Source organism: Meriones unguiculatus, chromosome 5, assembly GCF_030254825.1.
Source record: "Meriones unguiculatus strain TT.TT164.6M chromosome 5, Bangor_MerUng_6.1, whole genome shotgun sequence".
In the NCBI taxonomy this organism is placed as follows: domain Eukaryota; kingdom Metazoa; phylum Chordata; class Mammalia; order Rodentia; family Muridae; genus Meriones; species Meriones unguiculatus.
In genome coordinates, this window is record NC_083353.1 from 130794382 (window position 1) to 130810385 (window position 16004).

General features: G+C 51.2%; 1 long non-coding RNA gene across 1 annotated transcript; it reads left to right on the plus strand.

Moving 5' to 3' along the window:
• Positions 1-9398: 9398 nt before the first annotated feature.
• LOC132654326 (uncharacterized) lies at positions 9399-15174 on the plus strand. Its single transcript, XR_009592014.1, has 3 exons — positions 9399-10430; positions 13006-13524; positions 14435-15174. It is a non-coding gene; the product is annotated as an uncharacterized LOC132654326 (long non-coding RNA).
• Positions 15175-16004: the final 830 nt, after the last annotated feature.

Below are 16004 nucleotides of genomic sequence, written 5' to 3' on the forward strand. Positions count from 1 at the left end.
CTCAGCCTTCCAGCTGCAGTCCTGGGCATTTTCTCAATGCTCAGCCTTCCAGCTGCAGTTCTGGGCATGTTCCCAATCAATGCTCAGCCTTCCAGCTGCAGTCCTGGGGTGTTCCCAGTCAATGCTCAGCCTTCCAGCTGCAGTCCTGGGGTGTTCCCAGTGAATGCTCAGCCTTCCAGCTGCAGTCCTGGGGTGTTCTCAATGCTCAGCCTTCCAGCTGCAGTCCTGGGGTGTTCCCAGTCAATGCTCAGCCTTCCAGCTGCAGTCCTGGGATGTTCCCAGTGAATGCTCAGCCTTCCAGCTGCAGTCCTGGGGTGTTCTCAATGCTCAGCCTTCCAGCTGCAGTCCTGGGGTGTTCCCAGTCAATGCTCAGCCTTCCAGCTGTAGTCCTGGGGTGTTCTCAGTCAATGCTCAGCCTTCCAGCTGCAGTCCTGGGCATGTTCTCAATGCTCAGCCTTCCAGCTGCAATCCTGGGGTGTTCCCAGTGAATGCTCAGCCTTCCAGCTGCAGTCCTGGGGTGTTCTCAATGCTCAGCCTTCCAGCTGCAGTCCTGGGGTGTTCTCAATGCTCAGCCTTCCAGCTTCAGTCCTGGGGTGTTCCCAGTCAATGCTCAGCCTTCCAGCTGCAGTCCTGGGGTGTTCTCAATGCTCAGCCTTCCAGCTGCAGTCCTGGCGTGTTCCCAGTCAATGCTCAGCCTTCCAGCTGCAGTCCTGGGGTGTTCCCAGTCAATGCTCAGCCTTCCAGCTGCAGTCCTGGGGTGTTCTCAATGCTCAGCCTTCCAGCTGCAGTCCTGGGGTGTTTCCAGTCAATGCTCAGCCTTCCAGCTGTAGTCCTGGGGTGTTCTCAATGCTCAGCCTTCCAGCTGCAGTCCTGGGGTGTTCTCAATGCTCAGCCTTGGCCTGGGAAGCTAAGATAGATGTGCACTGCCATTAGGATTTCACTGTAAAGCAATATCTGTATTGTGAAAACATAAATGTATATCTAAGTGGACTTTTATATTTGAAAAGACAACAATGCTCTTGTATTTTGATGACCATTAAAAAGAATCGGTAAGTCCTATGGTTTAAGCCATGGAAGCCAAAGACCTTCATAATCATGGCATCCAGGGCTCAGGTCTCTGGTCTTTTCTTACACTGAACCAGGCCACTAAGTGGAACCAGGAGACAACTGTGTGTGTGAATGGGTATATATGTGTGTGTGTGTGTGTGTGTTTATGTATGTGTGTACGTATGTGAGTGTATATATGTGTCTATGTGTGCATGTGTATGAGTATGTGTATAAATGTATGTATGTGAGTGTGTGTATATATGTGTTTGTGTGCTTATGCATGCATGCATATGTGTGTGCATATGTGTGTATTTGTATATATTTGTGTGTGGTATGTGTGTGTATGTGTATATATGTATGTATATTTATGTATGTACCTGGAAGTGTATACATGAATGTATATGTGTATTTGTATGAGTGTATATATGTATGTGTTGGTACATGTGTGTGTATGTGTATGTATCTTTATGTATGTGTGTAATTGTGTGTATGTTTGTGGGAGGGCATTGTGTCAGCTTACACAACTGCTCCACCGCTGAGCTGTGTCCTCAGCCCTTAAGATACGTGTTTCTGAAGTTAGAAGGCTTTGCCACAGTCTGGAGACTGGAAATCACATTATTCTAGTGCTGCCATGAGAGGGAACCTGAAGCCCGTCGATGCCGCCACCAGCTTGCCACTGCGTGTGCAGGGCGCTTGTCCCCTCAGTGAAGGTCAGCCTCCAGCCTCTTGAGAGGGATTGTGGCTCCTGCTGCACACTCCTGACCCCACCTCACGGCTGTAGAGGTTTCAGAAACACACGTTTCCGCACGGTCGGTTACAGACACCTCAGCCGACACACAAGCTGACAGGAAGTGGACGGTCAACAGCTACACGCACAGCAGTGTGGGCTGGCAGAGGGCTCAGTGCGCAAAGATCCTTGTAGGGTGGGAGAGAACACCAACTCCACAGTGTCATCCTCTAACCTCCACGTGTGTGCGCTTGCATGTGTGCCCTCCACCACAACATTCACACACACACACACACACACACACACACACACACACACGGTAGTGAAAAAAGAGCTTTTACAAAGCATAGCAATCTGTTCTTCTGCAATACCAAGTCAATGTTAGGGTGTGAAATTCCATCCATTAATTCTGAGAAGTGAGTGCTCTCCAGACACATTTATTCCTAATAATTAGACATAAGAGAACTCTGTTGCAGAGAAAACTAGATACTGTTTTCTTTACTCTGAGTGAAAATTCAAGTGAGCGCTGGCGTGTAAAGGAGCCCGCCCCTAACCTGCTGGCTGGAGTTTGATCCTAGGACCCACGCTATGGTAGGGATGTTAGGAGAGAACTGATTTCCCCGAGTTGTCCTGTCTACAGGTTCCCAGGGGCACCCGTGCTTGCACACACATACATATACACTCACACATATATTCATATACAGACGCGTGCACACACACACACACACACACACACACACGGAAAACGAGGCAGGAAAACTGAGTTCATTTCCCCTTCAAAAGCACACAAGGCAGCAAGGAGGCGGTGCCCCCTTCCCACCCATGAGCCGTCCTAAGCTAAACAGCCCTAAGCCTTTAAAAATCACACTGGACAACAACGCTGCTGTTGCGTGTTAGGACTCTGCTGTTTACTTTCACAAAGTCATTTGTTGAGAAAATTCATGCTACCAGAGTATTTTTAGTTCTGTATACCCTGCTAACTGCTAAAGGAAGGATTTGTGCTAATATTTGCTTTCCTGAGCACTGGTGTCCTCGCTCAAAGGAGTCAAAGTGAGGGCTTGGGGTGGAGGAAGACAGGACTGGGCTCTTCAAAATAACGGTTTTAGAGAAAGTTAAGCTAGCCTGGGCTTTGGGAAGTGGGACAGAAAGCCGTCCTAAGATGATGTCTAAGTGGCAGCATTTGACACGAGTGAACATTTAACACAAGCTATGGGACCAAAAAACCAAAACCAGACAGACAGACAGACAAACAAACCAACCAACCAACAAACCCCCCTCTGGAAAACAATGACTGAGTGTGAAGGTTCAGGCCTTCCAGAAGGCTGGCCGCCTCCTGAGCAAACTTGGCTCAGCGTCCTCTCCCCTCCTGGCAAGGGCTAAGCACAAACCCTTAGACACCCCCAAGCACAAAGCTGAAGCTCTCCCGAGAAACACAACATCAGGGGGGGCGGGGGGACTTCAGCAGGAAGACGCCTGCGGACCCATGCTCGGGTAACAAGCATGGTGGACCTAGAGCGTAGCCAAGGCAGCTATGCAGGATCGGTGGGCACACAGCCCACCTGCGGGTCAGTGGGCACACAGCCCACCTGCTACGGAGAATGGAGGGCGCCAAGCAGAGTGTTCCGGTAGTGAGGCCACAACCAAGCGGCTGTTCTGTTCCAGCACTTTGCCACTTGCTTCCCTAGAGGCTCCTGGTGTGTGTGCCCCCTCCCCAGTCTGCTTTCCCCTTTCTGCTCTCTTAGCCTGTGTACCCCGCTGGGCTATTCCTGCCTCTCCAACCTCTTCCTCCCCTCTCCCCATCCCCTTTCTGTTTTATGACCTACACATGTACACACATACACACACACACCTCACACAGGCACACCACATCACACACACACACCTCACACATGCAGACACACACACACATACAACTCCCTCACACAGCACACACACCTTCTTTTCACGTAGAAGTGAAAAAATGCGGTATTTATCTTTTTGAGCATGGCTTACTTCCCTTAAAACAGTGATTTCCGGTTGTGCCCATTTTCCTGCGAATGTCACTGCTGCCTGACTCTTTACACCATATAAACGTGTGCAGGGGGGCCGTGTTTTCTTTTCTCCATCCACCTGCCGACGGGCACCTAGGTGGGTTCCATTTCCCAGCTGCTACGAACAGAGCAGCTGTGAGCACTGACGAACAAATGGCTGCCAGCGCCTCAACGATCTCTCTCAGACACACGAGATGTGCTTTAGTTAGGTTTTCGGTTCATTTGTTGTTGTTTTTTTTCTTTTTTTAAACTTTTGGAAATGTACCAAAACATCTTTCCACGAGATTGTGTTGACTGTCGGTAATGTAAATGTTTTGAAGAGAGAAAAGGTTAAACCTCAAGGAAGATACTCACGCGTGCCAGCGCCAGCCCCGCGTTTATAACTTGGTGGACAGAGCTTGGTGTCAACATCTGGATTCACACTGCAGTGAACGGCAGCCATGGCACCACTCCCTCTCACCCTACACTCACTCTGCAGCCCAAGCCAGCCTTGAACTCGATAACCTTTCTGCCTCCTAGCCTGGCCAAAGGCAGTATTTGTTTGTGCACGTGCACATGTGTGTAGTCAGAGGCCAACACCGGCTGTCTTCAGCAGTCATTTTCTGCCCTATTATTCTTGGTTTTCTCTGGCTGTTGAGTACTGGCAGAGGCGGGTCCCCAAGTGGCTCCCCTCCACCTCATGCTCTGAGGCAGGGCCTTGCACTGAACCTGGAGCATGAGTTAGCGGGCCGGCCGGTGAGCCTTGGGGCCTGCCTCTGCCTTCTCAGCGCTGGGGTCAGCACACGCCACCCAGCCTGTCAGTCTTTGTATGGATACAGCCAGGTCCTCACTCTTCCGGGAGAGCGCTTTACCCTCTGAGCTCTCTCCAAGCCCCCCCCCTCCAACAACATTTCTAATGACATCACGTAGCCCCTTTCTGGGGGAAGCCAAAAAACTATGGGGACTAAGAAGAGTACTGGCCAAGGCCTGACGGTGGGGACTACAAAACCCTGGGGAGCTTGGTGGAGGACAGAGTGAAGACACCTTACGCTTTCATCTGTTTAGATTGCAGGGCTGGGTGTTGAACCCAGGACCCTGTGTGCACTCTAGGCCAGTGCTCCACTACTGAGCACCAACACTCTGAACCTTGATCGGACTTGTCATTACACAAGTGTGCGTGGGTCAAAGTTCATTGGGCTGCACACTGCAAAGGGGGCAAATTCCGCTGCCGAGGAGCTGGGTTAGTGGAGGGCTGTCCTTCCATGTGTGAAGCGTGCGTCCAATCCCCGACACCACAGAACGCGCGGCACGTGCTCTCTGAAGGTGAGGTCAAGAGGACCAGAAAGGAAAGGCCATTCTCAGCTACTCGCGAATTTGAGGATGGTTTGATCCACTAGACACTCTGATCAACACTCTCAATGCTCCCTGTGAAAAGAACTTAAAAAAAGTTCAACATCCAAAGAACACACAAAAATAACAAAGGAACAAAAAACCACACATGACTAAAAAGAGACAACAGCAAAACGGTAGTGAGCGTTGATGTAAGTCACATCTGGAAAGTGGTAAATATAACTAAGTAGGTAGACACTCGTAAACACTAGATTTAGCTGCTCATATCAGACAGCGCTGTGGGGGTGACCGTTGGAGACTGGGACTCCCCCTGAGGGGCGAGCGATGGCTAAGTGGTTATGAGTGCCGTCTGCCTTTGCAGAGGACCTGGATCTGATTTCTAGCGCCTGCAAGGTGGCTCACAACTGTCTGTAATGTCATTCCAGAGGCTCTGACACCTTCGTCTGACTTTTGTGGGCAGCAGGCATACGTGAGGTGTAACGGGAACTTTCATTCTCCTGCTTCAGTTGCAGTCTTGAAGGCTTGCTGCCTTTGTCTGCTGACCTGGTCCTGGAAGCTTCCACCCTCCATGCAGTCTAACCTGGGCCCAGAATGTTTCCAGCCTCTGGGACTCACTGCTGAATAAGCTCCCCTTTCTCGTTCTTTCTGAGCTCTGGGCTGGCTGGTTCAGCTCAGCTGTTCTGGCTTCTCTCTCAGCCCCAGAACTGTTCTGCTTGGTCTCAAACTAACTCCAGCAATTTGATCTCTGGCTCCTCCTGCCTTCAACTTCTCTCTATAAAACTTTCTCAGCAAAACTGACTACTTCTCTGTCTCATTCTGTGTTGCTCCCTTAAATAGCTTCCCTTTCCTCTCTCTTCTCCTGAGAGCTGGGCATATCTTATTCTGTCAAGTCTTTTTCTGATTTGTCACTGTTTCTGCCACTGAGTTAGACATCACTTTCCATGAAGGATGCTTCCTTCTACAAACTAACTTTACCTTCATTGTTTGGGAGTAAAGGTGTGTACCACCGGGCCTGGACCTAAGCTTTCTTTACCTGAAACTTACTCTATACCAGACTGTCCTTGAATTCAGATCTGTACAACTCTGTCTCCTGGATTAAAGGAGTGTCTGTATTCCAGCCAGATCACACAGAACTAGGTGGTCTTTGGATGTAATCTCCTATCAGACCAACCATGTTCTAAATTAATTTTTTTAAAAAGATTTTATTGATTTATATTATGTATGAATGGTCTATCCATGAGATTCCAGTATAAATGGTTGTGAGCCACCACGTGGTTGCTGGGACTTGAACTCAGGACCTCTGGAGGAGCAGACAGTGCTCTTATCTGCTGAGCCATCTCTCTAGCCCCGACTTCATTAGATTCTTAAAAGAGAAAATTAATAAAGTAATTAAAGTTCGAGAAAGTGCCTGACAGGTAGAAATCACATGCCTTTTAGATAAGAAAAATTATATCAGCGAGGTGGCCTAGTGTCTTTCTAAAAAAATCAGAGAGACAAACAATTCTTTAATTTGCTTATCTTTACTTTGTGTGTGTATATACATGTGTGGACCAGCATGGGACTATCAGACGGGAGAGGTAGGCACCGATTCCCTGCTCTATGATTCAGGCAGGTTTTGGGGGTCAAACTAAGCAGACAAGGCTTGGTAGCAGGGGCCTTTACCTGCTGAGTCATCTCACTTCCCTGACTCAAATTATTTAAAAAGTAAGTATATGCATTGGAGTCAATGTCGGAGCAAGAGAACATATCAGCAAGATGTGTTTTAATCGTCCAAGTACTGACTGCTGAGCCAGCCCTGACACAGGCCTTGGCTTCAAACGCTGGCCTGTCAGTACTTCTCCCGAGGAAAGCAACTAAAGGAAGGTGGGCTTCCGTCAGATCCGTGAGAGACGCGCGCAGCTTGCCACGGTGGAGAGTGGGAGCTGTGGTGAAGCGGATCACGTTTGTCCCCATCAGGGAGCAAAGCATGGACAGGAAGTAAAACTGGTTTATAAAACTTTGAGGTCCATCCCCAGTGATCCACTTCCTCCAGGGAGGCTCTGCTTCTTGAAGAGGCCACACCGTCCAGGACAGCACCAAGAGCTGGGAACCAAGTGTTCCAGCGCCTGAGCCTGTGGGGCCACCACTTTCACCCCACACTGGGCGAGCCGGTTGTGTCATCTGTGGGTCTTGGAGGCGTGACTAAGGATACTCCTTCTTCTCATGCTGGCCCAACACTCTGTCCTTGCACAATTTTCTCTGACCCTTGGTGAACTTACTGGTTTTTTTATTTTTGGTTTTTCGAGATAGGTTTCTCTGTGTAACCCTAGCTGTCCTGGAACTCACTCTATAGACCAGGCTTGGCCTCTAACTCAGAGAGATCTGCCTGTCTCTGCCTCCCGAGTGCTGGGATTAAAGGCGCATGCCACTGCACCCGGCTTTCAGGCCAAGTTTCTTACAGTGTCTTTAGAAACAATAACATCTCCCTAAGCCAGTGATGGCAACGAGGCAGGGTTAGGAACCAGCTCTAAACACCTCCCATTTCCACTCATTCAGGGGCTGGTAGGTGACAAGGGTGACAGGCCTCAAACAGCAGATGACAACCTCCATGCTCCATTTTAGCAAGCAGAAAGACAACTGGGAGTCACTCAGTGCCTTTATGTCCCCGGGGCTTAAACACATTTTGTCTAACCCTCTCATCCTAGTCTGTGTGGCCAGAGCTGCTTGACCATCTATTGCTCTGTTCCCCACACTGTGCCCGGCGCCTGGGAGACAGCGGCGAGACAGGCCAAGCTCTTTGCCCTTGGACTTGTGGCCCACTGCTCAGCCATTCGTTCATCCACCTCAACACACATGGTCTGTCCCTGCCAGTGGCTCAGTGTGACCGAAGCTCTTCCAGACAGACCAGAACCCAGATTCAGAAAATACAGACACTCCGTTTCTGGTGCTTAGATGCTGTGAGGGTGACTCACTTGCCTTTTGCGCAAAGCGGAGGGGCTCCCGCTGTGGAAACGGAGTTAGGCAAAGGTCAGGGGCGAAAGATCGGTGGTTACTACATCAGAGGGTGTAGGACGGAATCCTGAGGAGAGACAGCATCCTTGTCCGAAAGTGCCAGGCTCAGAAACAGCAAGGTGGTGGACAGCAGAAGGGAGGGGTACGGGAAGGCAGAAGGGTGGGGTGCGGCCAAGAGCAGCGAGGTGTGGACCCCATTCTGGGAGGATGAGAAGTTTGCCAAACCTAAGAAATGAAGGGTTTAACATGGTTTACGGCTTAAGAAGGCTGCACCTGCCCCAGTGGACTCCTTGCACCTGTGTGCACGTGGGCAGCCACCTGGACTTGGGGTTATCAACAGCAGCAAGAAAACAGGAAGTTGGGCCTGAGATGGCGGCGGCACTAGGGGTTGCTGAAGTTAGTGCTGGATGGATGTGGCCTATTTACACTGTGTGTAAATGTTTGAAAAGGTCAAAGACTAAATACAAATTTTAAAAAGAGAAGGGACAGAAGACCTCGGTGTGAAAGGCACCGCAGCAGGGGCACAAAGCACTTGGTCACACTTCCAGCATCCGGGAAGCAAAATGCAGACGGGAAGTGGGGCTGGGCTATACGACCCCAAGACCCGCCCCTGGAGACCCACTTCCTCTAGCAGGGCTCCTGAAGGTCACACCCCTCTAGCTGCAGACCTGTGCATGAGCCCTCTGAACGCTTCACTCTCAGACACAGGGAGCTGTGGGTGCAAACAGCCCAGGAGCTTGTGCGGACTATCACGTTTGGGAAGGCGCCTTAAGAAATTCTAGCGTGTAAGGGAACAGGGAGGAAGAGACGGCAGAGACCTCAGGAGCGAGGCCCCTGGCAGGAGAGACAGGTTAATTTCCAGTCCACAGATGCGGAAACCAAGCCTCAGGCTCCAGGCCTTGCCTAGGGCCGTCCAGCCAGTGTTACAATCAGATGGCGGCTTTCCAGAGCTCTCGTTTCCATTACTCACGATTGTGGTCTCACAGTTTCTCCTTCAAATGTCGGGATCCCCGTGACAGCCCATCCTCCCAGCAAGGCTAGTCCAGCCTGTGCTCGTCCAGCAGCCACGAGGGGAGCACACGCTCTTATCTGACCTTGAGGGTTACTTACTAGCTAATTCTGAGCACCACTCGCTGTTCTAGGCTCTGTGGAGAGAGGAGATGCTACACAGAACACAGCCCAGCGTTTAATCATTAAGCAACATTACTCGACACCTTTACAAATTCAAGACCACTGGGAAATTAGCTCAGTTCATCTTGTTTTCCCAAACCGTTCTTCTAACTCAGGTTAGACCCCGTGACAACTCTCATGATAACCCAGGACTACCCTAACTGCAGTTAGCCCAGAGCTGGGTGAAAACAGGCCTTTGCCTTCCAGGGTCATGGCCCTCCTCCCAGATTCAGGAGCAAAGAGCAGCTAAGAGGCTTCGGGAACGTCGTGGACTCTGGTCTGGCCGGTTTGGGAATTGTTTTCTTATCTGTAAACTGGGCTCAGCTCGCCTGATGCTGAGATCCTGGGTGGCAGGCACTCCTAGCGCTGTCTACTGGGCTGATCCGGGACCAGCTGGAGCAACCGCCTTTGCGTTCAACTTTGCTCGGGGTGGAACAGGGAGGGACTGAGAGGACAGCCGGTGAGGCTACCGTGGAGTGACCTTGCCGGTGGCAGCCGCAATCAGGTGAGGCCCCAGCCCGGATCTTCCAGATGTCAGATGTTGGGAAAGTCCTATCCAGCTTCTCCTGTCTCTGTGCACAGTGACGGCGGACCCTGCTACATACCTTTAATTCCAGCCCCGGGAGGCTCTCACAGTGAGACCAGCCTGGGCTACACAGCTCCAAGCCGGCACAGTCTACAGAACCAGATCTGTCTCAGACACCTTTGTAAGGAAAGAAGGGAGAAGGGACCAGACCCGATCCGGTCCCCGGAGGGTAACGACCCAGGCCGGGCTGACTGAGAAGCTCTGTCCTGCAGACCAGTGGGGCGCTCCGCATTTGAAACCTGTATTCTGGAAGCGGTGACCCGCGCTTAGGCCAGCCCCCTCACGGGATCCCTGCATACCCCTCTAACGGCCTGGTCGTCTTTAGAATGAGGGAGGTCTGTGCACGCAGGTGAACAGGGACCAGGGCGTGCCAGACGCGCGCAGCGCCTCCCCGGCCTGAGCCCACCGCGCAGGCCAGGCCCTGCTGGAAGATAGCGTGTAGGGGGAGGAGAGAGGAAGCCGGCCAGCTCTGCAGACACCAGGTCCTATTCAGGGCTCCTCCGTCCTCTGATGTCATGCGCTTCCTGCTTTCGCACTGCGGAGTCTGGAGGTCAGTCGCCTGAAACGGGTCGGTCACCGCCACTATCTTGCATCTTATTTTCCGTGAGCGCACGGTCACCTAGCCAACAGCCCCGCCCCCTAATCGCTCTTGGCTCTCCAGCTCGTATTGTCCTCCCCTCCCCCCGCCCAGGAAGGCGGCTTCCAAGCAGCCTGCACCAGGAAACCCCGCTGCTGGCCACTCCGACCGGGGTGGGGTCGGAGCGAATTCTCTGCTCTGGCCTGGGAGTCCAAATCCCTGGCTTTTGAAAACGATTAAAAGTATGTGTAACACAGATGTATGCATGCATGTCTAAAGACGTGTGTATAGCCGAGCTAGGCGTCACGGCGCACGCCTGCAGTGTCTGCAAACTGAGAGGCCGGAGTTCCGCAGAGTTCCAGGACAGGCCAGCCTGGGTCATACGGTGATACACAGCTCAGCTTAGGTTAGAGCGAGAGTCTGCCCAAAGCGTCTAAAGAAAAAAACAGAAAGAAGAGAAAGGAGGCGACATTCATTGCTCGCTCGCTCGCTCGCTGTCCGGGAGCGCGGGCCAGGCCGAGGGCGAGACGCTGCACGGAGCCTCCCGCGCGGTGCACGCGCCGCCCGGGCCGGCCCCTCCCCGCGGACGCCGCCACCGCGCAGCTCCGCGCCGCCGCCCAGCGAGCGGGAGACTCCCCAGGGCTCTTTAAATACGAGCTATAAATACCACGGGGCTCGGCGCGCGCGTCACCGCCCCGCCGGCCTCCGATTGGCCGCCGCAGGCGCTCGTTTGCATAGTGGGCCGGCGCAGCCCTCGGCGACCTGGGCGGGAGCGCGCCTGCCCCGCCCCCGCAGGACGAGGGGGCGGAGTCCCGGGTCCCGGGTCCCGAGCGGGCCGGGCGCGGCGGCCGCGCGGAGCACCCTGCCTCGCCGAGGCTGAGGCAGGAGGATCGCGGCGAGTTCCAGGGCAGCGTGGGCTACACATATGTATGTGCACACACACACACACACACACACACACACACACACACACACACATACACACACATTTCTAATAACACGAGAGGCCTCTAGGACGCCCCTCGCCTTCAGAGACCGGGGCCGCCCGGCCAGTTGACCCTGGATCTTTGCTTTCTACGAAAAGGAGAGGAAGTTTTCAAGGAGACCCGGAGCAGAGGATGCGGGTGGCTCCCAGCGGCGAAACGTGAGGTCTGGACCCGCCAGGGCTGCTGCAAGACAGCGAGCGGAGCCCGCGCAGGCGGGAGGATTCAGAGTTCTGGCCGCGCAGCGAGGTCCTATCTGCAAACATGCACCCCAGACGGACTTAAAAAGCACAAAACCGCAGCGCCTCCTCCAGCCTGGGCTAAATCCAGGCACGTCCGCCAGGTTGTGCGAAGCGCTCAGACTAAAAGCGGGAACCGCAAACATCTTTATAAGTTCTTTTCTGCCGTGACATCTGTGTAGTCCTAAATAACCCCAGAGCTCCTTCAGCGACCCCACTTCAGAGTGAAAGCAATACCTCAAACGCTTTCAAACGGGCAGCTTAGGACTATGCAGTTGTAAACAATAATAATAAAAGAAGTAAGAAGGAGGGAGGAAAAAAGAAAGAAGGAAATAAAGAAATAATTAAATAAGGAAAGAAAGAAAGAAGGAAGGAAAGAGAGGAAAGAAAGGAAGAAAGAAGGAAGGAAGGAAAGAGAGAGAGAAGAAAGAAAGAAGAAAGACAGAAAGAGAGAAAGAAAGGAAGGAAGGAAGAAAGAAAGAAGAGAAAGAAAGAAAGAAAGAAAGAAAGAAAGAAAGAAAGAAAGAAAGAAAGAAAGAAAGAAAGAAAGAAAAGAAAGTTAGCGCGTTGGATTTTAGGAAAAGAGCTCCCCCTGCTGGCAAATGCGTCACCATCACTGATAGCCTTAACACAGAGGTTGGTATCAGGACTTTGAGAGTGAGCTTTGTTAGTTTATTAGTTGTCATTTTTTGTTCCTGTAGAGGAAATGCGATCATACAGCCGTGAATGTTACTTTACCGATTTTTAACCAACATTGATTAAATTAAAACAGACAGAGGTGTTATGCAAACATTTTCTGAATTAGCTATGTAAACGTAAAATGTTGGCATGGAACACCTTTTCCAATAGTTTTAGTACTGTGCAGTTTTTAAACAAGATTTTGTTTTTGGTTTGAGTTATATACATCTGGTGAGTGCCTACCACTTGTGAGCTGGTGCCTACAGAGGTCAGAAGATGGCCTCCTCCACCTCCCCCAGTGGGTGCTGGGAACTGAAGTGGGGTCCTTGGGAGCAGCTCTCAACTTCTAAGCCATCTCCCTGTAGCTGACCCCTCTGAGGGTGTGTGCGTGTGACGGTCCCGAGCAAGCACTTTACTGACCAAAGAAGTGTCAGCTTCGTTGTCACCTATTTGTACGCCTGGTAAATAAGAAAGTTTTAAAAGGCCCAGAGGGCCCTGCTTCAACCAGAGGAACCATGGCCAGTGCTGGAAACCTAGTCATCGACCCGGAGCAAGTGAGGTCATGGGTCTCGGAGGAGAACTTAGAACAGGCTCTCTAAGCATCGTATTCCCTAACTACAGTATAAATATTTGTCCTTGTTCCCACAGACAAGGCTGCTTCTCCCTGCTCATCAAGGCGGCTTCTCTATGTAACAGAGAAAGAGCATCACCAAAACCCAAAATGAAACAAAGCAACAAACAACTGATGAAGATGCCGAGAACAGGAGCTCTGTGGAGCCAGTGAAGCCACCTACAGCCAGCAACTGCGCCTCAGGCTCAGGGGTCACTGCGGGAGCGAGAGCCAGAGGAACAGGAAGTTTGCTGCAAGATAGTGTCTCCTAGAAGCACCAGAGTGGCTACAGGCGAGATGTCTATAGCCGAGATGTCTCCTCATCACGGCTGCCTAAACAAGAACTAGATGACAACCCCTGCATCAGACATGCTAACATGGAAGGGAAGCTCCAGGGGCCTCAACCCTAGAGAGAAAACTGTGGACAGCTAGGAATGCTGGGGGCAGGAGAGATGTTCTTCTCTAGGAAAGAACACATCAGTGGGTTATCCAGTACCAAGTGGTCAGCCCTGACGTTTACGCACAGGAAATGTTATCAAGACCAAGCAGTCTGGCAGGTTGTGTGTGTGTGTGTGTGTGTGTGTGTGTGTGTGCTTGAATGAGAATGGATCCCAATAGGCTCATGTTTGGAAACTTAGTCCCCAGTTGGTGAACTGTTTGGGAAGGATTAGGAGGAATTGCCTTGTTGGAGGAGGTGTGGCCTTGTAAGAGGGGGTGTGGCCTTGTTGGAGTCAATGTTCGAGTGTGCTTTGAGGTTTCCAAAGCCCAGGCCAGCCCAGCCTCTCTCTGTCTCTCTCCATTCCCCACCCCATACTGCCTACGCCCACATCAGGATGTAAAGCTCTCAGTTACTGCTCTAACCCTAACCCATGCCTGTCTGCTCCCCACCATGATGATAATGGACTAAGCCTCGGAAACTGCAAGCAAGCCTCCAATTCAATGCTTTCTTTTATAAAAGTTGTCTTGGTCGTGCTGTGTCTTCACAGCAACAGACAGTGACTAAGACAGAAGTTGGTTCCGGGAGTGGGGTGCTGTGGCAAGAGGCCTGACCATGCTGTTGTTTGGAGATTTTGGACTAGAAAACTGGTTGAGCACTTTCAGCACAGCTTAATGGAGCTTCCTAGCAGGGGCATAGAAGACAGGAGCGCTAATACTGACTTGAGTTATAAAGGTCTGGCTCACAGGCTTTAGAGGGCAGCAATGTCACTATTAGCAGCTAGGCCACAGACCATTCTTGTGACATGCTGGCTAAGAGTGTAACTGTACTTTACCTTTGTCCCAAGAATGTGCCTGAGGCTAATTGAAGACTTTTGGATAGTGTCATTGGCTGGGGAGATTTCAGGACCGTCTAGGGCTGACTGTATCACGTGGTTGTGAGTGGTCGATCTTGTGCAGAGCTATGATGAAAAGGAGCATAGTTAAGGCTGGGAGACCCACCCTAAATCTCAGACACATGTTCTTTGACAGCCTATGGAAAGAACAAAGAAGAAGGAAGCCTCTCTGTGCCTGCTTGGATTCACTGCATCAGAGAGTCGGGACACTGACACAGCCTGCACAACAGTGAGATGTCCAGCCTCCAGGACTGAACAAACTACTGGATTCTTGGACTTTCCACTGGAGACAGACATTATCGGACTGGCTGGACCACAGCCCGAAGCCACTCCAATAAATCTCCTTTATAGGTATGTATATGTGTGTTCTATCATTCTGTTTCTCCAGAGAACTCCAGTTAGCCCAATATATGTGAATGTATATACTTGACAGCAATTAAAGAAATAGAGGCCATGAACTTGAAAAGCATCGGGGGGTACATGGGGGGACTGGAAGGAGGAAAAGGAATGCAGGGAATGATGTAATTATAATTTCAAAAAATAAAGAAATAATAATATAAAGTTCAAATATCTGTGTCAGCTGAAAACTGCGCATCCATTGCTTGTCCCCTTTGGAAGCTGCTTGTTTGGGGGAGGAAAGATCTACGTTTAGAGGTCACTGCTGAGACATCTCTGAGTTGTCAGGAGGCCAGAGGCTAAGCGAAACCAGTGAAGAAGAGGTACATAAAGGACCTGTGGGTCTCCATGGTGACAGCTAAGATGCATGTTAAATGTCCTCATTGAGCACATTGCCTTCCTCAGTAAGACCCTGAGATAATCATCTCAGATTGCCTGTCGTCTCCATTCTCTCAGCTCAGAGGAAGACTCTAAGTGTCAAAAACGATTATATGACATTGTTTACAGAAGGCTTGAGGACTCTCCGGGGCTGAGGAAGAGACTCTTCCTGTGTCAGCTGAGGGTACTCAGTCCAGCACCCCTGAACCAAGCCTGCTCTGTGATGACCCTTGTGTGCCCCACCTCACACTGCTGTTAAAAATCATCCTACGGCCATACCTTGTAGGGTGATGATTGCATTTGGATAAAACAAAGTGAAATGGAGCCCCCAGGCCGGGCTCCATGCTATGTGGCTTGAGTCTACAAGAGGAGGAGGGTGGGATATGGACATGGGTGCCCAGAAGAAAGACCACGCGCGCACACGGTGAGAAGCGGCGATTTGGAAGCCTACGCGAAGGTCTCAGGAGTGACCCTGCCCGTGCCTGCTGGCGTTCGACCTGAGACGTCCAACCTCCAGAGCTGCGGCTGCATTGCTGTCTCACAACTTTAGAAACTAAATTCAGAAAACCTCAAGTCCACATGACACATGTGAGAGCGTGAAGCCGAGAGAAAGGACTTGTAACACACACCTTCGAGGGAGTGACCGGAGTGAGGCTGCTTCTCTGGGGAAATCTGCAGCCTTAGAGGGGCCACTCACACCTGTAGTAACTATGGACCTTATAGCTGTGCAGCGTATTTCAGGCCGTAGCAAGCGCTAATGACTAGGGCATTCTCTGTTTTGCACGGGGGAACTGTCTGAGCTATCCTTGGGCCTAGAGGTGGCACAGAAAGACACCCTGGGGCACTGTTCCATGCAAGGTACTGCCACCACCACCTCCTGGCATTAAACTGTTGCTTATCTGTAAAAAAACTTAATCATTTTTAGAGGCTTT